Below are 25,767 nucleotides of genomic sequence, written 5' to 3' on the forward strand. Positions count from 1 at the left end.
AGAATGTGTACGGAGGGAGCTCCAGGAAAGGAGGAAGGGGAGCGGGCTGGAGAGGGGGCCGCGTGAGCGTGAAAGGTGCCAGTGTGCTGTGCGTGGTGTGCCGGGCGGGGGGGCCGAGGAAGGAGTCGAGCATGCCCCGCAGGCTAATTGGTTTAAGACAATCTGCGAGCGCTGGGAAAGGTCGTTGAAGGAGTTCGCTGCATACACACAAAATCATAATCTTAAAAAAGAGTGCCGGGCATGCGCACAGAGAGGATGCCATATTGGAATGAGGCTGTAGTGGGAGTCGGAGGACCGAAGCGGGCGCGCGAGGGAGGCGGCGGGCTGGGAGCAAGCGGGGCTGAGCGAGCGGGAGCCAGGCAGAGCCTGCGAGCGAGGCCGGTGTCCTCGCCGGCGGCGCCCGGGGCCTTGGTCCACGCCGAGGGGAGGACGAACTTCACCAGGTAGGACGCCGCGCCGGCCGCTGTCCCCGCGCCCAGCTCGCCCCGCCAGCAAACCTCCGGCCCGCAGGTTGAGTGCGCCGGTCATTTTTTTTTTTCTTTTTTTTTCTTTTCTTTCCTTTTTTTTTTTTTTTTAGCTTAGGAAAAAAGGGAAGCTCCATCCAGCCTGGGATAGGGGGGCTGGAGCGGGGGGGCGGCTGAGCGAGAGGAGCGAAAGAGAAAGGCTGGAGGAGAAAGCGACAGCACTTGAGCAGAGCCCCAAACTCCGCTCTGCGCTCCGGGTTGTCATTTTTGCTTCCTCTGTCCCCTTTCCCCTCGTCCCTCGGCTTTGAAACCCCGGCCTTCCGGGCGGCAGTCCGTAGTTGCAAAGTACCCTCCTCCCCGGGTGCTGGCTGTCCCCTCCCGCCGCCCACCTTCCTCATTTGCGCTCCTTTTAGCGACGCAGCCGCCCGCCCTTGTTCCCCTGAGCTCCTAGCTGGGGTCTCTCTCTCTTTTTTGGTGTGTGTGTGTGTGTGTGTTGGTGTGTTGGGGGGAAGGATGGTGGGGTGAGGACTGGAGACAAACCATCCAGGGGGTGAAAAATCGGTACACATTCGGAATCGCCCCCTTGGAAATATTTGCCTGTGCAGCTGAAATGAAATTGTCAGTAGTAGTTTTGGAGCGTGTTCCGGCGTGGATGATCTTTTTGTTCTTTTTTTTTTTTTTCTCTCTTTAAAGTAATATCCTGTCACTTGGGGCTTTCCTGTTGTCTACTTTCATATGATCTCCTTTCAAAATTACTAACCTGATCTGGCTTTGGAGTTATTTTTTTAGTGTGTGTGTGTGTGTGTGTGTGTGTAAAATCCGCCAAAAACAACAGCTGTAGGAACTGCTACATATATTTATTGATTTTGACCCCGGGTGGCAGGAGGGGATTAAGCCGGGGGAGGGAGAGCCTTGGAAGTGGGAAGTGTTTGATTCGCAGTGGCCGGACTTGCGTCCAGAGCCCGATCGGTACTTGTGTTTTCTTGGAAGCGCTACAACTGCGGGGAAGGAGTATTTAGAAACCGTGCCAGTTCCAATATGGCGGGCTAAGGTGGCTTTTAAAAACTGAAAATAAAGGTTTTGAAGTGGGAAAAAACGCCACTGGAGTTGCCTTCCCTTAGTTTCTACTTTCTTTGGCTACTCCCGGAGCTGCTTTAGCGAATTAAGTAGGGAAAGGGAGAGGAAATGAGCTGCCCTCGTTTTTTCCGTGGTCAAAGTCTGCGTGTCTAGTCCATTGCTAGAGGGGAAAGGGGCGTCGCTGGCGGGGACTGGGGCCTTCAAGCACAAGGGCGGTGTGCTTCTGGGTCTGCGCGCATACCTGTGTGTGCAGTTGCGGAGGTGGGGGGTGGGGGGCTCCGTGGCGATGTCAAAGAGACCCGCCCCGAATGTGTGTGTGCGTGCATCTTGGAACCAGATCCTGCCATGATTTGACGTGACAAACTGCTGACACGTGGTGCAAAATACAGGAGGGAAGAAGGAATGATTTATTTCGGCTTTTTATGAGACGAGCCCTCGCGCTCGCTTTCTCTCTGTATGCTGGATCTTGTGCAGTAAAGCTTCGGAGTAGGTGGAGCGAGAAGGTGCTATTGAAGAGCACTTAGTAAAAGGTCCAGGGTATTGGGTGCAAGTAGGCTGCAGAAGTCGGTGGGGTTTTGTGTGTGCATGCACGGGGGCGCGCTGCCCTTAGCAGTGGCTCCTGCTACGCTTCGCGCCGCGGTGGGGTGGGGAGGTGAGGGACCCGCGCCCGCGTCCGCGCCCGCGGCGTGGGGAGGGTGAACGTGGAGCGGCAGAAAAGCCGGGGCACTGGGACCTCCGCCATAAAGCGTGTAGGGTCGAGGCGGTCGTGGCAAGGAGTTGCTTTGGTGTTGCGCTCTAAGGTAGGTGGGGGGTGGGGAAAAGGTTCTCTGAAGAAAGTGTCTCTCAGCCCAGGTCCGGCTCCTGGAGGGCTCGATTGGAGAGAGGCGTCCTCCCAGCTAGCGGGCGGGGCTGTCGCCTTGCGGTTTGAGTAGGTGGCGAGGTGCCTGAGAAAGGCTGGCATCAGGGGCCGGGGAGGGTCTGGAACTGGAGTTTGGGGTCAAAGTTGGAGCCTGTAAGGGGAGCCCAAGGGAAAGCAAGCAAACCCGAGCTCGCTTGGCTGTAAACAGAGGTCCCCAACAGGGGTCGCCAGTGGCCTGGACGCAGCCGCCGAGCAGAGGTTTCGCGGCAGTGGCTGCGAGAGGGACCCGTGGGACCCGGGCCACGCGGCTGCCGCGCACGGTCCCCGGAGCCTGGCGATGGCATGTCCAGGTGCCCTTCTCTGGACCGGTGAGCCTGATGTCACATCTGCCAAGTGCACTGAGACGCTTTTAAATCATAGTGTTGGCTAGGTTTGTAGTTAATGCAGTAACGTGGTCTTTGGGCATTTGCAGGGGCCTGGGGTGGGGGTGGGGGGAGGGAATCCTAGGATCATCTCGTCCTCCCCACTTAGACACCGCGTGGAGCGTCCTGTCTCTCGCGGTGTCCGGCGTGTGTGTGTGGGAGGGTCAGGGTTAAGCGTCACTAGGTTTGGAGACCCTGCGGCAGATTTCCCCTCTCACGTGGGAAGCCAGGATAAGCGACGGGCGGCACTTCGGCAAGCCGCCTTCCGCCTCCCGGGGCCGGGGCCGAGCGCGCTGCGCGCCCCCAGGGCTTCCAGCCTGCGCTGCTGGTGCGTCCTCTCGGGGACAGCTCTCCCGTGGGCTCCGATGAAGTGGAAATGGCTCTGTGCCTGTAAACTGCAGCTAAGGAAGGTGGGGGGGTTCTTCAGCCGGGAACCCTTCCCCTCCTCCTCCTGACGTCGCCGCTGACAAGCGCACGATTCCCCCCAGCGCCTCGAAACCTGCGGTTTTGCACCGAGCTTTGCCGTGGAAGGGCGAATGTACGACCGATTACAAAGAACATTCCACAGGATTTCGAAGGGCCCAAGTTTCCCTTTATTGTGGGGGAGGAGCAGGAGGAGCCCGGCGGACCACCGCCCTGTACCCCGCGGCGGGCAGGGAGACTCGGGACACAGGCGGCCTGGGGCTGGGGGACCTTTACAGTAAAAAGCCGAGGGAGCTGCTCGGGGACATGGAGAGTGGCCTTGCGGGAGCGGTCGCCACCCCCAGGGTCGCCTGTCTTTGGTGGCATTTGTGGTGTGGGGAGTGCAGAGACGATGCCAAGAAGCCTGGGAGGCGGTTCCCAAACTTATAGAGACCTGCTTACAGTTTCGCTTTCGGAATTTATGAGATCTGTGGGTTTCCAGAGTTGGGTGGGATTCGGGAAAGGCAGAGCGCCGGGGACTGGCCATTCGGAGACTCGTTCCCCTTTCGGTGCAGTAGTCAGTCTTCTCACCCAGAGCGTCCTCTGCTTTGCCTCCTTGCACCCCGCGGGTGCGTTGGAGGGTCTCGGGCTCCCGGCCCAGGCCCGGAGACCGCTGTTCTCTGCTACGTTTTGTCGGCTCCAGCGGCGCTCTTGGGGCGGATCCGGTGGGAAACAGGATTCAAGGAAGGGAAACCTTATCTGAATCCGGGTCCATCGCCACTGCCCTCCACTTTCTCTCATCTCTCCGATCTTGCGCCATTGTCGAGGGACCTGGGGGATCAATTGGTGTGACTACACAGAGCAAATGGACCCATGTTTTACCAGGTCGGAGAACACGCAGAAAGCAGGCTTAAATTCGGCCTCATTTCTTGGGGAGGCAGTCAGGGGTGGGGAGAGATTGAGCGGATTAAGGGGTGGGGTGGGGGTGGGGGTGGGGTAGGAAAGAAGCCTTGATGATCAGAAGGAATTGTTGGCCAGTCTATCCTTTGAGATAGGAGGTCTGCCACTTTTTCCCTGCTAAGCATTATATTTGCACACATTACTTCCTCTCTTCCGTAAATACTGTCTCAAATCTTGACCTCAGCTAGTGCTGGGACCAAGCTGCCTGCCTGAAAGAGGTGAGGAGACACGGGCATGTACACCCCCATCCACACCAAGGACCCTCCTATTCCCCCACCAAAGTTTGCACTGTGTGCAGAACTTCCTGGGCCAGTATAAACCACGTACTTGTCAGTGGCAGGGCGATTCAGTGGCCCCCACTCTAGAGAAGAGTGCCACCAACCACCCACTTTTGAAGCCTGTTGGTCTAGTAGTGAAGGCAGAGACCTGCTGGGATGAGACCTGATGAATTTCTCATTTCTCATTAGTATACCTGCACCATGAACCTCAAACAGGCTATTCTGTTGGAACATGAATTTCAATAATGATGGGTCATTTGTGAGAGAGCTTTTCCTCTTCATGTTTTCTTGCAGAAATTATAGATGAATTATTTTTAAATGTTTTAGGTATAAACAACTAGCTTCATGATTCTTGACTTAATAAAAAGAAGTCAGCATAAGTTCCTGAAGAAAGTAGAAAAAGCCTTAGTGATTTTAGGATTGGCCTATCCTCTCTATTCCCTTTTATCACAAGACCTTCCTTTGCTGCCCCGGGGGTATGGAACCATTTCATCAAATCCCATTTCTGCCACTCTGGCTTCAGTGGCATTCTCCACCTTTCTCTATATGCCAGTGTCCCCAAGGACTTGCCCAACCTGAAAAGAAACGCTGGTGATGCTTCTCTGAGCAGTAAGTGAATGAAGGTTCCATTTCATTGATACAGTGCTTTTGGGATTTAAGAAGCATGTGCCATGAAGATGCAGACTCTGCAGGGTCTGTTCTTAAGCCTTAACGTTTTTGTCAGGATATCAAAGTGAAATAATTATTTTTTTCAGTAATTTAAACAAAAAATGGTCTACAGTGGGGTTTGAATTACTTCCAGTTATAGTAGTATACGTTTGGACATCTCTCTTTCTTAGTATTTCAATATTTGGAATATTTGGAGTTCACTTAGCAGTGTAGTGATCATAAAGAATTTGTAAGAGTTCCTTGTGCCAAAATGAAATTAGAATCCATAATTCAAGACACATTTTGTGTGTGTGTTTTATAACTGTTCTTAACATCTATATCACTCTGGTAGCATCTGTCAGTGTCAACTGATGTCATGTCGTTGGTGACAGTAGGAATCCCCAATCTGAGGTGCAGTGAAGAAGGAAACTTTATTCAGTGCCAAACAGTTGAGTTGTGATACAGTTGGCTGTGAAAACATCAGGGGTAGGAGGCAATCCTGGGCCAGGCCCCTCCGGTTAGACAGCTCTGCTCGGCCCTGCTCGGCCCTGCTCCTTGCTGATCTGGTCTGCTTTGCTGAGGTCAGTAAGCCATCTTTGGTGTTTCAGCTCAGCAGGAAAACAGTCTTATGTGGAAAGGGAACTTGCACTCCCAGAGCCAGAGGAGAGTTGACTTACAAAGAAAAAAAATCCCCAGGCCCCTGGTCCATCCTAATGCAAATGAGGGCTGCAAATCTTCAACGTTTGATTGGTACAAAAAGCACTGTCCTGATTGGTCAGAACAGAGCTGCTCTGATTGGTCCATATCAAAGCTGATGGGGAATATAGCTGTGCAGCTAAGATTGGATGGGAAAAGCATCAGTCCTACTGGTTGAAATAGGATTCCAGGAACTCTTTTATAAGGGTTGGCTCAGAAGGCAGAAACAGTAGGCAGGCAGTTCAATGCAGGCTTCTCCCTGAACTGCAGTTCGTGTGAGGGGCTCCTGTGTAGAAATGGCTGCTGGGCTCTCTTTTTAAAAATTTAAGTCCATTTAGCCACCAGGAGCCATTCTTAGTAGGTATCTTCTTTCTGGGGGTCCACACAACTTAACTGTCCCCATTTTGCCAATAAAAAAAAAACCACATTAAGAAAATTATGCTTGTCACAATAAACCAGAAAGTCAACCTGTGCATTCAGTGTGGTGATCCAGGATCTAACAACTCTATTTTGTAAGGAAGATTTCTCACAGAGGAGAAGACAGAATCAGCAGGCGTGGCTTCTGGCTTCAGAGATGTTTCTGTGTAGCTGTGTGACATAGGACCAATATGTCAGCTTTCTGAGCCTCATCTTCCTTATCTACAAAAGGAATGCATTGGACTGGAATCTCACTCAGAGATCTCCGTGCTTCTCTTGGGGGAAAATTCTGTGATTCAGCATCTCTGCAGGCATGGCCAAATGATTCACCTTTTGGACTCCTGTCTGCAAAGTATAGTGAAAACACTATGATGTTGGTTGACAGTGGCTGGAGATGATACCTGTGAAATAGCGGGTTGTAGTTCACTATGCAGAAGCGCTGTTGTTGTTAAATGACGTAAGCTCCACGTGGGGTCATTTCTTTCCTGCGCTGTAAAAGGAGAGGCATAGAGAAGATTGAGACATACAAAATGTGAACTTCACAAATAACCCCAGTAATGGCATGGACCCGGTTAGGTCAGCATGTCTTTGAATACAAGCCATGAAGAATACCTCATTGAGTTTGCTCTATTCATGGCTAGGACTAGAAGGACCTTTCCATACAGCCCTCTGTACCCCAGCCTCCCCAACAGGGTGAGTAAGTGGACCTCATTCTCTAATATTTGTAGTGTGGATGGATGACTACGGTCTCCTGGTTACCCAGTGAGTGAGAGAATCGGGGCTGACCTTCCATTTTCCATTTCCCCTCTTTATGTTGGGCCACTAAGCAGTATTTCCTCTCTTTGTAAGACTAGAAATGTCCTGGGACAGTTCATAAGAAAAATGATCTTGTTGGCTAACACAAGTGTTGGCTGTGTTGAAGTTAGGATCCCTTGTGTTGATAAGGTGACACTCACTAATAAAAAAGTTTTATTTTCTTGTCACTTAGGTTTCCATTCTTGTGCTAAGATAGATGTCTTTGACAGTGATGAAAGAAAGAATCCATTGTGCTTTTCAGTTTCATTCTTTTTGATTTAATTAAAAACAAAAATGACACATTTTGGTAGATACAGTGCTTGTTAAAGCATTTGGTGAAATCTGCAAAGTAAGGCAAATGATGTCATCAGTTGTGACTATGGAAGAGAGATTTGGAGTTGGTGGGACATGGAAAGGGAAAGATGGAACAGATTTTTATTCTGTGGTTTTTTTCCCCTCCTGAAGTTTTATTTGACAAATTCCTGCTGTTTTCCTTTTCAGTAAAAACTGAAGTGTGAATGGCAGCACTTTAAGGTATAATACAAGAGTCTGAAATTCTAAATGCAAGTTTCTACAAAGTTTCATTTTCAATATAACTTAAATAGGTGCTCATTTAAAAACTGGATTCTTGGATCTGTAGGTCTAGGGATTAAGGGTAAAAGGATTGTGGAATTAATTGGATTTTGGAATTACCTATTTACTTCAAATAATGTTAAAGTAAAAATAATTGTTTATTTAAATATCTACTGTTTGCTAGTCACTCTTATTGCTTTGAATTTCATTTCATTATCCTGAAAAGGATAATGAGATAAGGATAAAGGATATTGAGGATAATGAGACTTTAGAGGGCCTGAGTAACTCCTAGCCATATACTGTCATGAAACTATAGCTACGGTGTAGTGGTTATGTAGTGGACACTGTGCCTGTTGCTATAACTGCATTCTCTTACTTATACTTTGCAGTTGAGTGCCGTTATCTTTATTTTATTGATAAGGAGATTGAGTCTTTGGAGAGGTTATACTGGATCATACAAAAAGGTTTTCTTTTTTCTTTGTAATTTGAAATTAAGTAAGACTAGAGCACTTTTTTTTTTTTTTTTTTTGCATTTAGTTCAGATGGCCATGGGAGAGCAGAACTTTTAAAGGAAGCTTAAATTACTGTTTTTAAATGGAGAAGTGGAAATATTCGGTGTTGGGATAGAAAGCTGTTCACAGTCATGCAAATTGACCATTAAAATTTTGGAAAAGGTTGAATTTCTGAAATTTCACCTTAATTAAAAAGAATAATTGGTTTTCATATAAATCAGTTACCTTTTCCCCCCTCCTCTGTGAGAGAGAGGCAACCACACTAATGTAACAGAGAATAAGTTTTAAATGTTCTCAAGTGTAGAAGAGGTGGAGAGTAGAAAAACAACAAAAAGATACTACAGAAAGCTGGGGAGGAGAGCTAGGATTTCCCTTTCTAAATAGTTTTGGCCACTGATGAGCACAGTCTTTTAGATTCACCTTAAGATTTGGGCCTTTTATTAGATTATTTTATTCTCTTGTAGAAAACTGCAGACAGACCCTTGAAGCTGCCCTCAGTGGGAGACCTAACTAAGCACTGTCTGTCTTGTGCCCCTTTTGGGCTCATCAGCTGGTTGTAGACTCCTCCCCCAGTTAAGCTTGACGCTGGCAAGGCAGATCTTCAGTCTATATGAAGAAAAATTAATTTCACTTCCTTTAAAACACAGCAGAAAAAGTCAAGTTTTGTCAAATAGAAGTACTGACTTTTTATAGAAATTGGCTTTGGCATTATTTTAGAAAGTGCACTAAGTATGGGGTAGATAAACTACAGTCTGATGGTGGCTCTTCCGTTTCCTCTGACCTTGGCTAAGTCACTCTCCTTCAGTCTTCAACCTCCCGTTTCAATTTTTCCTGTGGTTAATCTGGCAGGATAGAATCCTTGCTGGGTACAAATGTCTCCTAACAACCTGCTTTAAAAGGTAAAAGACATGCAGCTTTGTGACAAATATGCTACCTTTTTGTTAGAGAGAAAAAACGTCTCTCTGACTTGTGTAAGGTGGTACATGCTTAACAGTTGCAGAGAAGCATTTGCACTTGCAGCCGTTTTCCTTTTTCCCCATCTCCACATGGGAAAGGATGTTTCCCTCTGGGTGCTTTCTCTTTTTAATGTTATACACTCAGTAGTAGTCATTTTGTCTATGTACTAAGCAAAAATACTCACCGGGCATGCTTCAGAAAAGGGGATCTGTCATTTGATATAAATGGACGCCTCTTGGTGCGTGGCGTAGGTTGCAGTTCTTCAATTAAAAAAGACAGAGATTCATAAAAGAATGCTCAAACAGCCTCCGGTTGGAGCTCTGTCTGAAAGAGATGCATTGCTTCTCAAGCATTGCGGAGAGCTTGGAGAATGCTCATAAAATGAGTGGAGGTAAGGACAGGAAACGTCCAGGGGGATGGAGGGAAAGGCATACTCACAAAACTTAGGTTGGATTACTGAAGGGTTTGCATGCATTTCTGTAGGGAAGAAACTGGATTTGCCTCTCTGAGGGCAGAGAAGTGGGAAAGCGGCATCTTGGAGTGGAGATACCTGAGAGGAAGGAGAGACTTATCTGGAGATAATAATTCACCTGCACACATGTGAACAGGAGGCCAGAGATCATGAGGACCATGATAACTCCTGAGGGCAAATGTTTACTATTCCAGATATTTATTAATTAATATCATTGTGTTTTTTTAAACATATTTTTTTTATTGGTTTCAGGGAGGAATGGAGAGGGACAGAGAGATAGAAACATCAATGATGAGAGAGAGTCATTGATCTGGCTGCCTCCTGCATGCCCCACACTGGGGATCGAGCTTACAACCCGGGCGTGTGCCCTGACCTGGAATCGGACCCTGACCTCCTAGTTCATGGTCGGCGCTCAACCACTGAGCCATGCTGACTGGGCATTAATATCATTGTTGATATTATCTCGCTTAGTTAAACTTCACCTTCTTTCAATCATACTTATTCTTCTGTAATACATAGTCTCTTATTTGTCAACTAGAGGCCTGGCGCATGAAATTTGTGCACTGGGGGGAGGGGGTCCTCAGCCTGGCCTGTGCCCTCTTGCAGTCCAGGAGCCCTAGGGATGTCTGACTGATAGCTTAGGCCTGGGCAGTCGGACATCCTTAGCACTGCTGCAGAGGCGGGAGGGGCTCCTGCCACTGCCGCTGCACTCTCCAGCTGTGAGTCTGGCTTCTGGCTGAGTGGTGCTTCCCCTGTGAGAGCGCACTGACCACCAGGGGGCAACTCCTGCATTGAGCGCCTGCCCCCTGGTGGTCTGTGTGTGTCATAGTGACTGGTTGTTCTGCTGTTTGGCCAATTTGCATATTAGCCTTTTACTATATAGGACTAGAGGCCCAGTGCATGAATTCGTGCATGGGTGGGGTCCAGTGGGAGGTTGGCTGGCTGGCCTGCCCTGATGGGGCCCAATCAGGGTTGGGCCAGCTGTGGGGAGAGGCTGTGGACAGTGGGCAGGCCAGCCCTGCCCCTGAATGGAGTGGGGGGCCTACTGAGGGGTCAGAGGCTGGGGGAGGGGCCATGGGAGTTTAGCCAGTCAGCCCCACCCCTGATTGGTGTGAGGGGGGCTGATCAGGGGTGAAGCTGGCTGAGGGGAGGAGCCGCGGGCAATTGGCCAGTGGGCCCTTTCCCAAGTTGGGGTGGGAGGACCGATTGGGGGTGGGGCTGGCTGTGGGGAGGGGCTGTGGGCAGTGGGCCATCAGCCCTGCCTCTGATTGGGGTGGGGGGGCTGATCTGGGGTAGGGCCCGGCAAGGTGGAGGGGCTGCAGGAGGTTGGCTGGTTGGCCCTGCCCCTATTGGGGTGGGGGTGGGGTTATCAGGAGCAGGGTCGGCTGGGGGGAGGGGCTGCAGGCGATTGAGGCGGGGCCAGCTGGGGGAAGGGCCGCAGGAGGTTGGCCGGCTGCCCCCCCCCCCCCCCCAATCCAGCCCATTTGCTGGCCGCAGTGGGCATCATAGTGATGGGTCGTTCCGGTTGTTATGGTGTTCTGGTTGCTGGCTTTTTATATATGTAGATGAGCATGCAACAGATGTAAAATCACTACTCTAACTTCTAGCTGTATGTTGTTGAAGGCTATAGGATGCATCCCTTGTAGCTCCTTTGGCCAAAGGTTGATTTGCTAAGATTTCCACCAACATGTCAACCTGACGTGTATCGTTGAACCCTGCAGCCCTCATCCTTGCACATTTTGTCTTGGTTCATCTCCTTTGCAATTCACAGCTTTAATTTTCCACTTGGTCCAATTAAGAGGATTTTAAAGTTCCGAGTGTAAAAGATGTGTGCTTGAGAAACTTCCCTCCCAGGTTTTTGTTTATTTGTGGATGATTTTTCAGATACTTATTTGATGGCAGGTGACATTCTACAGGGATTGGTGCTTTATTCAGGCATTTCATAAGGGAGAGCTTTCTAGATGAATAGAGAGGCGAGAGGAGGCTCTAAGTCAGGCCCAGAGTGTTCTGAGAAGCAGTAACAACCATGTGCTAATTGAATAGAAACAAAGTTAGGCTGATTGCAGCTGTGGATGCTTCCTTGTGAAGCTGATGTTTCTGAGATGATTCAGGGCCTCACAACTAGCGTAGCCAATCCCTGCCGAGTGTGCTCCTCTGAAGGAGATGTCAATAGTGGGATGCTGTCATTTAAATAAAAACTGATGGATGTGGAGCAACTTCAGTATTTCTCTGCTGGTCTCTTCTCTGGTCCCTTCTCTATGGCACTATTCAAACATGCTGAATCAAACACACCAGTCATGGTTCTCCCAGCTGATGTTCTGTTTGCAGTCAGGAGAATGCCTCTAGGGCTTAACGGGGTACTTGGAGCCTGGAGTTTTGGCCCTTGTCATTCATTGTCTTTAAAACTAACTTAAATATGCCTTCTTCCTCCCAGCTAGCTGTAAAGTACAGGGCACCCTCTTCCCCTTTTCAGTCCTCCTCTGCTATGAACCAGAGTGGCTCTCTGTACTTTATTCGATTAAGTCTTTGAGTAGCCAGCCAGGCATTTTGGGCCCAACTCACCTCCTTCATGAAAGCTGTTGGGATTCAGCTCAGACCATGTGAATATTTCCTTTCTCAACTCTACCATTTGAGTGGATGCCATATTATTCTTCCCTTCTAGACACACTTAGTTTTAACAAAGAAAGTCAGTGAAAACCCAGGTCCCCAGCAATGTCTGAGTGGGAGGTGAGACTTCACAAGGCTTCCAGCGAAGTTCATGTGGTTTTCAGGTGAGAGCAATGTTGCTTGTGGTGGCTAAAAGGCCAAGAGCATATTCTGTAAGTGCTAGTTATATTATAATATAAATGCAGGTCTTCTGCCACCCCCTGCTGGGTTTGTTACATGTCCCATGCTCTTTACCAACCATAGTAAATTAGGGTGCTTTTAATTGATTTTGCATGACTGTCAGTTAGATTCCACCAGAGTAAATTTCTTTCATGCAGTTAAATGATAGAATTGATAAAATTTGACTTATGCCTAATTTTATGGGTATGTCTATTATCCAAACACCTAAAAGGGTTCAGATGGGAATCTCAAGGCTTTATCCTACTTCATAGTAAATAAGTAGTTAACACATACCTAAATAATGTGTAGGTAAATAGTAAATACATAAATGAACTTCCAAGATGGTGCACAGCTAACCTACACGTGGATTGGGTTTTCTGTTTTGGGCATGGAACACGGAAAGCTCTTATTTTTCCCTATGCCCATTGGAAAGACTGACTTAGCTCACCTTCTGTTCTGGAGAAATACATGCCATTTGATTGGGAGGTTAAGAGATGACAGTCAAAGCCATGAATTAGAAGACACAGTTTGTTACTGTGCGAACAGTAGGCTGCCACCAGCCCTGGAATGTACTCCTTGACTGGTTATTATCCACAGCATATCTTATTTCCCAGTACTGAGATAGGAACCTGATTGTAAAAAGTTAGCTTTTTTTTTTTTTTTTTTTATGCTGGGGTGGCAATTTGTGTCAGATTTCAATCTATCTAGAGTGAAAACCAATGAAGTTTGGTTGAAAAATGGCCTGTAAATTGCTGTCCTAATCAAGGTAAATCAAGCTCCGAGCATATGGAGGATGGCAAAATTCCATGAACTTGTTGCCCCAAAGAATCAGTTCCTCTTCTTGGTGAGGGAATGGGGCCTGTCTCTTAGACAGGCTGAGAGTTGACTGGTGAGAGTGGGGAGGAGATGACTTGTCAGGCATCATTAGCAGAGTGATCTGGCTGGCGGGGTGAATAGAACTAGAGGGAAGCTCTCCTTGATAACAGAGGCTGGCAGTTAACACTGCAGTGTCATCTTCAAAGCCATTTACAGATTTGGTTCGTACAGGTACTCTTGTGATCTGAGGCTGTCATTTGCATGCTGCTTTTTAGGAAGAAGGAAGAAATGATTTGTCAAAGATCAGGTTTTGGTAAAAAAATGTGGTTGTGCATCCTTCAGGATGCTCTGAGATTTTCCATTTTGAGTGAAATATTGTGAACCGTGTTAGCTTAGATTATGGGTCCTGTGCTCATTTTGAAATTCCTGGAGTGTGAAATGAGGCAGTTTTCTCCGTGGTTTAGACAGGCTAGATTTCCAAAGGCAGCTAGAGCATGTCTGGAATTTCAGAAGCTTTTAGTTTCGACCATCACATTTTATTTTCTGTTGGGAGAATATTCCTTTTTTTTTTTTTTTTTTTTTTGAGTCATGTTAAAAGAACAATGAACAACAGCAAACCTTTCCCGCTTTCAGAGTAGCAAGTTTGTTACTAGTTGGTAAAAGTATGCGTCTTAAGCGCCTTTAAGGCAGATCCGTTGGAAAGGTCTATTGGGTAACTTTGAAATAAATGCAGTATTTCTTTTATCACTAATACTTAAGGCTTACTAGAGTAAGACCTTCTAAGCCAGCCGTGGGCAAACTACGGCCCTCGGGCTGGCCCGTTTGAAATGAATAAAACTAAAAAAAAAAAAAAAAAAAAAAAAGACCGTACCCTTTTATGTAATGATGTTTACTTTGAATTTATATTAGTTCACACAGACACTCCATCCATGCTTTTGTTCCGGCCCTCCGGTCCAGTTTAGGAACCCATGTGGCCCTCGAGTCAGAAAGTTTGCCCGCCCTGCTCTAAGCAGTAAGCATTTGGGAGCTAGGCATGATTTCTAATGCTAAGGTAGCTTTTTATTATCGTCTGAAGTTTTGCTTTTTCTCCTGAGTTTGGATAATTTGTTTCAAACTCCGGTTGCACAATGAGAGTTTAACATTGATTATGTTTAAAGATGAAAACAGGGCATATTAGTAAGTACTGGCTTAAGGGAGGAAGAGTATTCATTGATTCCTAAGTGGAAATCTGAAGTTGGAACTGGACACAACTTTGTTGCTTTGGGTTTAAGGGGGAGATTTTCTCTCTTTTAGTCTCACTTGCCTAATCTCAGGGAAGAAACTGACTGTCTTTTTAGCATGCTCAATTCTGATCGAGTGAACAGTAGGCAGATACCTCCAGCCCTTATATGTTGGAATATTGGAAAATCCTTTTCGTGCACTTTGAGCAACCTTAGAGCAAAGACTTAAAGACACTCAAATTGGGGCTTCCTCTCGGATTGACCCAGCAGGTCTTTGTACACTGATCTCTAAGATCAACAGCCTCCACCCCTGTGCTCAGAGATGCCAATCAGCCTTTTAATTCCCCACTCTTAAATATGATAAATCAGACTTATGAGGAAAGCAGCTAATATGAAAAGTAGAGACCAAAATTATAAAGAGAGAAAAATAACTTTTCTTATCAGGGAGAGAAAAAAAAAGTGTAAAAAAAGAAAAAGTCAGTTGTCTCCAGCATATAATAGAAGATTTTGCATTCATGTAACTGGAATAGAATAGAGCAGGAAAGGGAATATTATGAGAATTAGAAAGAGCTTTTTTAAAAAATTGAACATTTTGCTGAGGATATATATGTAATACCTTAACCAATAAAGAAATTAAAGATAAAAAATAAATAAGTAAATAAATAAAAAATGAAAATTCTTTTCAATTACAGTTGACAATATTATATTAGTTTCAGGTGTACAACATCGTGGTTAGAAATTTAAATTACATACGAAGTGATCCCCTGACACTTTTAAGTACCCACCCGGCACCGTACATATTATTGACGATATTCCAAGTGCTTTATTTACCTCCCCATGACTATTCTCTAACTGTTTATCTGTACTTCTTAATCCCTTTACGTTTTCCACTCAGCTTCCATACCCTCCTCCTGTCTGGCAAACATCAGTTCTCTGCATCTATTAATGAGTATGTTTCTGTTTTGTTTGTTCATTTATTTTATTCTTTAGAGTCCACATGTAAGTGAAGTCACTGTACATGGTATTTGTTTTTTTTCTGTCTGACTTAATTTACCTATCATAATAGCCTGTAGGTCCATTCATGCTATTGCAAATGATAAGATTTATTCTTTTTTATGGCCGAGTAATATTCCACTTTATGTATGTACCACATGCTCTTTATCCAGTCCTTTACTGATGGACACTTAAGTTATTTCTGTATCTTGGCTATTGTAAATAGTGCTATTAATGTTTGCTTTATATATTTAGGTGCTCTTATGTTGAGTGTGTGTGTACAAGGATTATATCCCATTGTTGGATTAATCCCTTCATCATTGTGAAATACTCATTTTTATCTCTAGCTATAGCATTTGTTTTAAAGTTCATTTTGCCTGATATAACTATTGCTACCCCAGCTTAGTTTTTATTTGCATTTGCATAAACCATCTTGTCCATCCCCTTACTTTCGGTCTATTTTTTTTTAATCTGAAAGCATATGTATGGATCTTGTTTTTTGTCTATTCAGCCACTCTATGTCTTGGAGCATTTAATCCATTTACATTTAAAGAAATTATTGATAGGCATGTAGTTATTGCTATTTTATTTATAGTCTTTTTAAAAAATATATTTTTATTGATTTCAGAAAGGAAGGGAAAGGGAGAGAGATAAAAACATCAGTGATGGAGAGAATCATTGATTGGCTGCCTCCTGCACGTCCATTCCTGGGGATTGAGCTCACAACCTAAGCCTGTGTCCTTGACTGGAATTGAACTTGGGACCCTTCAGTTCCCAGGTGGATGCTCTATTCACTGAACCAAACCAGCTAGGGCTTATTTATAGTCTTGATCTTTTTTATTCTTCAACATTAAAAAGTCCCTTTAACATTTCTTATAATACTAATTTAGTGGTGATCAACTCCTTTAGCTTTTTCTGGTTGGGCGAGCTCTTTATCTGTCCTTCAATTCTTAATGATAGCCTTGATGGGTAGAGTATGTAATCTTGTTTGTACTTCCTTGCTTTTCATCACTTGAATATTTCGTGCCAGTCCCTTTTGGCCTACAGAGTTTCTGTTGAGAAATCAGCTGACAGTCTTATGGGAGCTTCCTTGTTGGTAACTAACTGCTTTACTCTTGCTGCTAAGATTCTTTCTTTGTCATTAACTTTGGGCATTTTAATTATGATGTATTGGGAGTCTTTGTGCTTCTTAGACTTATATATCTATTTTCTTCATCAGGTTAGGGAAGTTTTCTGTCATTATTTCTTCAAATAGGGTTTCAATCCTTTGCTCTCTTACTTCTCTTTCTTGTACTCCTCTGATGGAAATGTTACACCTAATGTTGTCCCAGACGTCCCTTAAACTATACTCATTTTTTTAAAATGTCTTTTTTTCTTTTTGCTATTCCAATTGGATGTTTTTCATTACTTTGTATTTCAGGTTACAGATTCAATATCTGCTTCATCTAATCTGATGTTGATTTCATCTAATGTTGAGTTATCTAATGTATTCTTCAGTCCAGTTCTTGTATTCTTATTTATCACTGGTTCTTTTTAATGGTTTCTATCTTTTTATGTAAGTTCTCACTAATTTCATCTAGTCTTTCCCTAAGTTCATTGAGCATCCTTATCACCAGTGTCTTGAATTCTGTATCTGGTAGCTTGCTTCCTTCATTTCATTTAGTTCTTTAAAAAAAATTTATTTTTATTGATTTCAGAGAGGAAGGGAGAGGGAGAGAGAGATAGAACCATCAATGATGAGAGAGAATCATCAATAGGTTGCCTCCTACTGGGGATCGACCCACAACCTGGGCATGTGCCCTGGCCTGGAATTGAACCAGGAGCTCCTGGTTCCTAGGTCGATACTCAACCACTGAGCCACACTAGCTGGGCCATTTAGTTCTTTTGGTGATGTTTTGTCCTACTCTTTCATTTGAGACATGTTTCTTTGTCTCCTCATTTTGGCTGCCTCCCTGTGTTTGTTTCTATGCATTATGTAGATCTGCAGTGTCTTCCGCATGGACAGGGTGGCCTTGAGTAGTAGGTGTTCTGTGAGGCCCAGTTGTGTTGTCTCCCTGATGCCTGAGCCAGTGCTCCAAGGTATCCTTTGGATGTATGTGCATTCCTATTGTAGTTGAGCCTTGATTGCTGTTGGCAGGCTTTTGGGATTGACCCTCCGGCTGACTGGATGTGAGGACTGGTCATGATACAGCAGACAGCTGTTGTGTGGGCCTGACCCCACTGAGAGGGATTCGCTTCAGTAGGGCTCTACTGCCTGCCCAGTCCACCCTTTGAGTGCGCTGTTTGTGGAGCTAGTTGAGTGGTGCTCTGATGTGATCTGAAGTCAGCCACCAGGTGTGCTGATTACAGGGTTTCTTAGGGGGCTCTGGTGCAGACCTAGGTCAGTTATTCCTTTTTTGTGTCCCGGGGCCACCTGGTAAGAGCTACAAAGTTTGTGCCTTGGCTCTTTAAGAGGATGTAGTTGGTAGCTGCCTGTGCCAGTTTTGGAGGCACCTGGGATAGGCTATGCTGCCAACTGAGTTGACACTAGTGCCAGGCATGGGGCTGCTTAGAAAGAGGTATAGGCCATGCCAAGGCCAGACATCGCTTGTTTGGCATTTGTACACCTTTGAGAGGTTTTAGGAAAGTCTAGTGCAGATGGGAGCTGGCTGCTTGTGTGGAATAGCTGCTGAAAGAGGATCTGGCTGCTTCCTAAGTTGGGTGGGGCAGTGTCTCAGGGTGGTGTGAGCGGTGTGGAGACTTGGGAGGGAGGCTGGCTCAACAAAGGAACTATGGCCTCTGGGCCTGGCACTTCTGCCCACCAGCACTTCCTGACTGTGATGGGGTGGGCTCAACAAAGGAACAATTTTGCGCTTATGTCTGGGAGAGAGCTGTCCCTCCAGCCCTCACTCTGAAGCCAGACAATTCAGTTCCTCCCAGTATGCCCCAGTCGCTCTTTGAGCCACTGCCCCTTCTCTGGAGCTTAGAGTAAGTGTTTGTGAGCCAGTAGTCTGTGCCTTGGCTCTTTTAAGAGGATGCCTGGGATGCCAGCAGCCCTCATTCTCACCTGGACTGCGTCCCTGCTGATTTTCACAGCCAGTTGTTTTGAGGGATCCTCTTCTGGGATCTCCTGCTCCTGGCTGGGAGCCTGGTGTGGGGCCGGGACCTGTGGTTCCTCCGGGGGACCTCTGCACCAGTATATCTCTCCCGATTCTTAACCACCACAGGCGGGTGTGGGACACCCCGTTTCCCATCTCTGCCGCTCCTACTAGTCTCTAGATGGCCTCCTCTGTATTTCCGTAGTTACAGCAGTTCTGTTCAGCTAGATTTCAGGTGGTTCTGAGTGATGGTTGTTCTCTAGTTTAGCTATAATTTTGATGTAGTTGTGGGAGGAAGGGAGCTCAGTGTTTACCTACTTTGCCATCTTTGAAGTGCTTAGGAAGAGGTTTTTGAAATTAAATTATGAAATTCTATGAAAGAGTTAGAAGAAGAAGTTGAGCAATAGCCTAGGTCCGTGGTCGGCAAACTGCGGCTCACGAGCCACATGCGGCTCTTTGGCCCCTTGAGTGTGACTCTTCCTAAGCCTTAGGAGTACCCTAATTAAGTTAATAACAATGTACCTACCTATATAGTTTAAGTTTAAAAAATTTGTCTCTCAAAAGAAATTTCAATCGTTGTACTGTTGATATTTGGCTCTGTTGACTAATGAGTTTGCCGGCCACTGTCCTAAATGGTAGATTTAAAAAATGGTAGAGCCCTCACCGGTTTGGCTCACTGGATAGAGCGTCGGCCTGGGGACTGAAGAGTCCCGGGTTCGATTCCGGTCAAGGGCATGTACCTTGGTTGCAGGCACATCCCCAGTAGGGGGTGTGCAGGAGGCAGCTGATTGATGCTTCTTTCTCATCAATGTTTCTAACTCTCTATCCCTCTCCCTTCCTCTCTGTAAAAAATCAATAAAATATATTTAAAAAAATAAAAATAAAAAATGGTAGAAAACAAAAGGGAAAATTAAGGAGATTAAGGAAGTCCAACTATTGAGTGAATATTAGAATGAAACAACAGAAAACAGGGATGAGGAAATGTTAGCAATGATTCAAGAAAATATCCTAGAACTGAAGGACAGTTTTCAGTGTCAAAAGAATGTGAATCTTGAAAGAAGTCACTCAGGGCTCCCAAGCCCCAAGTAGATGGCCACTGGACACATCATTGTGGCATTTCAGAATATCAAAAGACTTCTCCACAGGGGAAGCCAGAAGACAGTGGAGCAAAACCGTCAAAATTCTTAGAGAGGATGTTTTTCCAATTTAGAATTAAAAAAAAAAATATTTTATTGATTTTTTTACAGAGAGGAAGGGAGAGGGATAGAGAGTTAGGAACACTGATGAGAGGGAAACATCGATCAGCTGCCTCCCAGTACGGGGTGTGCCTGCAACCAAGGTACATGCCTCCGACCAGAATCGAACCTAGGACCCCCTTCAGTCTGCAGGCCGATGCTCTATCCACTGAGCCAAACCGGTTAGGGCTAGAATTTTTTAACCCTCCTAAACTATTAGTTAAAATGTGAGAGTAGGTTAAAGCCTTTTTTAACCATATAAGGTTTCACACGCTTTCCATCTAAACCTTCTCTTAGGGACCTATTGGGGAATGTGCTCCATCAAAAGGAGGGAGAAAACAAGATCTAGGCAGGCCTGGGACACAGGGAAGGGCAGCTCTTATAAAGAAAGAGGTGAAGCGAGGTCTCAGGATAGCATCTGCGTACCAGGCACAGAGGCAGTTAGTCTAGACTAGAGCAGAACAGAAGGCCCTGGTAGAAATTACTTCAAGATGACATTAATAAAATGCCAATATATCTCAGTTTATCTAGAGGAGAGTCAGGCAGTTGATGGAAAAATTGGATTTGAATAGGTGATAATTATGTAGAAAAATAAAGATGTGGGGAAAATGAGACCATCATTAACGCCAAGGAAAAGTTGTGTGAGAAAAGGAAAAGTAATTCCAGCATGCTGTATGGTTCTGCTGTGACATAACCGTGCAATCATATCCATTAGGGGGATAAGGATATAAGAGAGGGAGGGCGGGAGGAGAGAGAGAGAGAGAGAGAGAGAGAGAGAGAGAGAGAGAGAGAGAGAGAGAGAGAGATGGTGGTGTGACTAGTAGGGCATACCTCATAATGACACAAACCCAAAAATTAAGAAGTAAGGTGTTATTTAGAGATATGGAGATGAATGCCAAAACAGTCAGCTAAAATAGATGAAATTGATTGCCTGGGGAGCAGGACATGGAGAAGGAGGACAAGGGCAGGAGATTGTGTTGTGTTGTTTTTTTTTTTTGGGGGGGGGGTATGTGGAGTCTCTACAAGCCTTAGAGAATATTTGGCTTTTAAAATTATAATCAGATAAATATAAAAAATCATCTGCTAGTCTCTTATCTCAGTGAAGCTAAAGGAAAAAATTATCCACCAGGAATGAGGAGCCTAATTCCTAGAGATTAGGTAATCCTTTCTCCTCTTGATGTTTGAGAACACCAAGGCTCAGAAAAAATAGTTCCTACAGGGTGTAGGGCCACTGAGAGCATGGCTCCACCACGGAAGACATCAGGAAGCCCTCTTGTACTGTAACTCCTACTTTTATGGCGAGCACGCTGGCCTGACTTTAGGCAGAGGGTACGAAGTGAAGTTTGACTTGGTACAACAATGGAATTGAGATAATTGGCATTCTCTAAGGAAGGCTAGAATGTACAGCTGTTTAATAAATACTATTTAATGCAAAACTATTTCTAGAAAGACCAACCGTTCTCCACACTTAAGCGATTTTGCAGAAATTCTGTGCTTTTTAGTATACCTATAATAGACTTCTTTTGATAAAGAACAACTTTTACCTTTCTAAACAACCCAGACAAAAACCTCTTTTTCATAAAGCAGTTGGTCTCAGAGTGCAGTCCTTGGATCAGCAGCATCCACATCACCTGGAAACTTGTTAGAAATGAAAATGATTACCCCAGAGTAGGCATCACCAGATCTACTGACTCAGAAACTCGGGGCTAGAGCCCAGGAGGCTGAGTTTTGACAAGGCCTGCACGTAATCCTGCTGTACCTTAAAGCTGGGCAACTGCCAAAATAGCTGATGACATGATAGGCATGCTTCCCCCTCAGTTCTTTAGGGGTTAAGCCAGGGGTGGGCAAACTTTTTGACTCGAGGGCCACAATGGGTTCTTAAACTGGACCGGAGGGCCGGAACAAAAGCATGGATGGAGTGTTTGTGTGAACTAATATAAATTTAAAGTAAACATCATTACATAAAAGGGTACGGTCTTTTTTTTTTTTTAGTTTTATTCATTTCAAACGGGCCGGATCCGGCCCGCGGGCCGTAGTTTGCCCACGGCTGGGTTAAGCTCAGTCTGGACTCCCCACAGAGAAGGGGGTCTCTTTCATTTCCCTGTGGCCTTCACTCTCCAGGTTTAAGCACATTGGTCAGCATTAATGTGAACTGTGACTTTTTTTTTTTTTCAAACAAACCAAAGACAGCATTTGGCATTATTGGTAGTCTTCTGGATAAAAACCGAGTTGAACAGTAGCAATCTTAAGCATCATAATTACAAGCTCATTAGAAAAGAGCACAGTCCTTCTAGGCTAGGGTGTATCTTTGAGGATTTGGGATTGGGTGTGTATCAGGGACCCTATGTAGGATGGTGTAAAGTTTACACTGTAAACAAGATAGATGCTGATTTCTCTCTTATGTGTCCTAGTCTGGAGCTGACTGCAGAACCACACTCCCTTTGCTTTTGTTTCAATATTTGGGGGGCTTATGTGATCCCCGGTGGCGGCTCTGGGGGTAAATGCAAAGGTATGTCCCTCCCACTAAAGGGTGACGTTGTAGTTGAACACATTCATTTCGCAGACTTCCCACTGGACAGAATGTAGAGGTGCAGCCACATCCAACCACAAGGACAGCCGAGCAGTGTTTATTTTAGTTAACCAGTTGCTCTTCCCTGGAGAAAATGGATATTGGGGGTGGGAGGGGGACATTTAACAGTTTCTGATGCATAGTAATTGCTGCCTGTGTTCACTTTCAGATATATTCTGTTCAAGCCATGCAAATCCATTGTCATCCCTTTATAGACCTACCTTAAATGACCTCAAGTTTAATGATTGCCCAATTAAGAGGGATATGTGAACATTGGTCCTAGTCCAATTTCACTCTCTTCTTACCATCAAAGTTTGGTGCATTGAGACATAGTCTTGTATATGTAAGAATTTAAATGTATGATAGACAGGATGTAAACCCAATAGTACAAGACTGAATTATTGACTGTGGGAGTGGGGATCAGCTCAGAGTTGCACCTCACAAATATTTGAGCATAAATCCCTTGTGTGTTAAATGTAAAACTTGAAACCCCAGGGAAGTTAGACTTCTGGTATCCTAGGATGGGGGAGGACATTTTAGGAATATAAGTTTTAAAAGAAATTAAGAAATTGATAGTTTAGACTAAGTTAAAAAAAAAAAAGCAAAACAACTAACATTCCACATATGAAAAGGAACCACTGAAGGGCAAACTGGGGTAAATATCTTTTAATAGTTCTATGAGGTAAAATAGCAGAGCTCTTAAAAATTATACAAAATACCAATAGAGTTAAAATGTGATAAGGATGTGAACAGAGGTAGTATCACATGAAGATTGTGTATTGCAGTGGCATGATACAGTTGTTCTAAAATTCATTATTATTAATCTTTTAAAAAATTGGTTTTAGAGAGAGAAAGGGAGAGAGGAAGAGAGAGAGAAACATCTATTGGTTGCCACCTGCACTGGGAATTAAACTCACCAGCTTTGGGTGTACAGGGCAACGCTCCAACCAGCTAAGCCACACTGGCCAGGGCAGGATATTATTTTTTAAATATCATATTGAAAAGGGTGAAAATAAACATTATTTATGGTCCAGGAGGAGATTGGGTTCAGACAGATTATGTCGTCCACTGCTGGTCACCCACTCGGTGAGGACAGCAGGCTGGGTAGCATTTTAGCAATATGTATTATGAGGCTTACACATGTTCCTGTGTTTGGCCCCATATTCTAACTTCTGGGATTCTACACAAAGGAAACATCCCAGATGTAATAGAATTTATGGCTGAGGATTATCACTACAGTACTGTTTATGATGATGAAAAACACACACACCAACTTAATAGTCACCAGTAGCAGAATGGCAAATAAATTACCTTATTCATATTATAATAAAAATTACCCAACCATTTCAAGTCATGTTTTCAAAGAATTTTAATGATGTAGGGAAATGCTTTCTATATAATGTTAAATGAAAAAATAATTAAAATTCTAAATTCAACATGAACTCGAAAAAACCCACAGGGAAGCTATTAGGAGGAGTTACTATAGACATAAAAGTGATTTTCTCTGGGTGTTAGAATTTCTAGTGATTTAAATTTGTTCCTTTATAATTTTATTCCTTAAGAATTCTTAAGAGAGTATATATACCTTTTATGGAGAGGGAACAAGTAAACACTGTTTAAAAAGTGAAAATGTGACCCGTCATTTGCCAAAATAGATTTTGTAGCCGCCTGGGACAGTGCCTTGTCATTTGTCCTTGTATCGAATAATGTGAGGTTTAACTCTGACACTCATTCAGGTGTTTTCTTTTCTTCTTCTTTTTTTTTTTTTTTATATTATCCCTGAGTTCTACTTAAAATGATTGATTTGGTGCATTTAAATTGATGTCTTATTTTACAGTCCCTGGTTACCTTTTTATAGTGTCTGGTTAGAGGCAAATGGAGAGAGCTGAATCATAAAAATTTTAGCAAACTTTTCCCCTTTAATAGTGTCAGATAAGCCATTGATACTTGGCATTAATAAAATTCATGGAGGTCCTCCCCCCCCCCCCCTTTACAGAAAAATATAATGCCTGATTACATTTTTAAAATGTTTTTTATTGCTTTCAGAGAGAGGAAGGAGAGATAGAAACATCAATGATGAGAGAGAATCATTAATCGGCTGCCTATTGCACGCCCCTTACCATTGATTGAGCCTGTATCACAGGCATGTACCCTGATCAGGAATTGAACTGTGATGTTCTGGTTCATGGGTCAACGCTCAACCACTGAGCCACACCGGCTGGGCTGCATGATTACATTTTTGAGGTGGAATGATTTTCTTGACTTTACAGATGAATGAAAAAGGAAATTATCATATATGACATACATAATCTAATTTTTCTGAGAGTTCCTCTTTGAAGTATTGATACAAGAAAGCAGCACACATTCAATAAAAACCTACTACTTAGGAAGTTTGTTATGAAAGATTTGTAGGGTATTATGGGGAAACTGTGAAATTTCTTAGGTTTAAAAATTCCTATGTTCTTTTTAATTAGCTTGCTGTTATTAAATCTTTTAAGAGAGCCAAGAATTGATGGTTATTTAGGACGTGCTCCAAATTCAAATATAGTAAATTCTGGTTTTCCTATGCAGTGGTCTAGCTGTGCTGTTCAATAGGCAGCCACTGGCCACATAGGGCTTTTAAATTAAAATTAATTAAAATTAAAATTGAGATCCCATTCACACTGTCTACATTCCAAGGGCCCAAGTGTCCCTAATGGTTATCAAATTAGACTGTGCAGGTATAGAAAATTCTTTTGGACCTTGTTAGTCTAGAGACAATTCTAAATAGAAATTAAGCCCCCAGTAACTTTTGATTCACTTTAGAATATCAAATGAGTGTTCTTTCTTATCCATTTCCTTCTTAACGAGGCTTGTCTAGCCTATGCTAAACTAGTTTTCTTCTCTGAATACTCAAATGATAGGCTGCCAGTACTTATTGTATTTGGTTCAGATAAACAGATAATCTGAATGCAGAAAATATGCAATTAATACTAAAAACCCTGGTAGATTCATAGAATTTTAGATTTGAAAAGGCCATTGATTGCATCTAATTAAGCCTTCTTATTTAACTGATGAGAAGTTTGAGGAACAGAGAGGTTAAGTAATTTGCTTAAGTCACACAGCTAGTGGCCTTGTTACTTCTTATTCTCCCAAGTACACTGTTCTTGCCACTGAGCCAAGACAACTTTTTGAAAGGCGGTTTAGACCTATAATTCTGTGGTTCAACAACTTTAGAGACAAGAGGAGTCAATTATAGTAGAATTAACTTAACACAAGGTCACAAAGTGTATTGTACAAAACAGGAAATGACCCTTTAAAAATCCAGCCCTCCCAGCCTTCTTTTCATGTCTTTGGGAAAAGTGCTGCTTTCAAGAATATATATTTTTACCTTCAGTCTTGAAATTACTTGAAATTACATATATTTTAAAAATCAAAAGGAAATTTGCTTCCTTTTAAAAATAGCCCTTTTTTTTTTTTTGGAATTAGGGTACTGTAGTTAGGAAAAGGATTTGCTTTT

At 44.2% G+C, this 25,767-nt stretch overlaps 1 protein-coding gene across 4 annotated transcripts in view; it reads left to right on the forward strand.

The window, feature by feature from the left end:
- The first annotated feature begins 310 nt into the window (after nt 1-310).
- Nucleotides 311-25,767, forward strand: part of SFMBT2 (Scm like with four mbt domains 2) — a 215,115-nt gene continuing 189,658 nt past the window's right edge. Inside the window, exon 1 of one of the 4 annotated variants that reach the window (XM_036341672.1) lies at nt 311-443. The gene's annotated coding sequence lies outside the window, so the exon portion shown is untranslated. Of the gene's footprint in view, nt 444-501; nt 524-25,767 lie in introns of those variants that run through there. The other 3 variants (XM_036341654.1, XM_036341680.1, XM_036341663.1) reach the window with 3 other exon arrangements.

This window comes from Myotis myotis, unplaced genomic scaffold (assembly GCF_014108235.1).
Source record: "Myotis myotis isolate mMyoMyo1 unplaced genomic scaffold, mMyoMyo1.p scaffold_m19_p_1, whole genome shotgun sequence".
In the NCBI taxonomy this organism is placed as follows: domain Eukaryota; kingdom Metazoa; phylum Chordata; class Mammalia; order Chiroptera; family Vespertilionidae; genus Myotis; species Myotis myotis.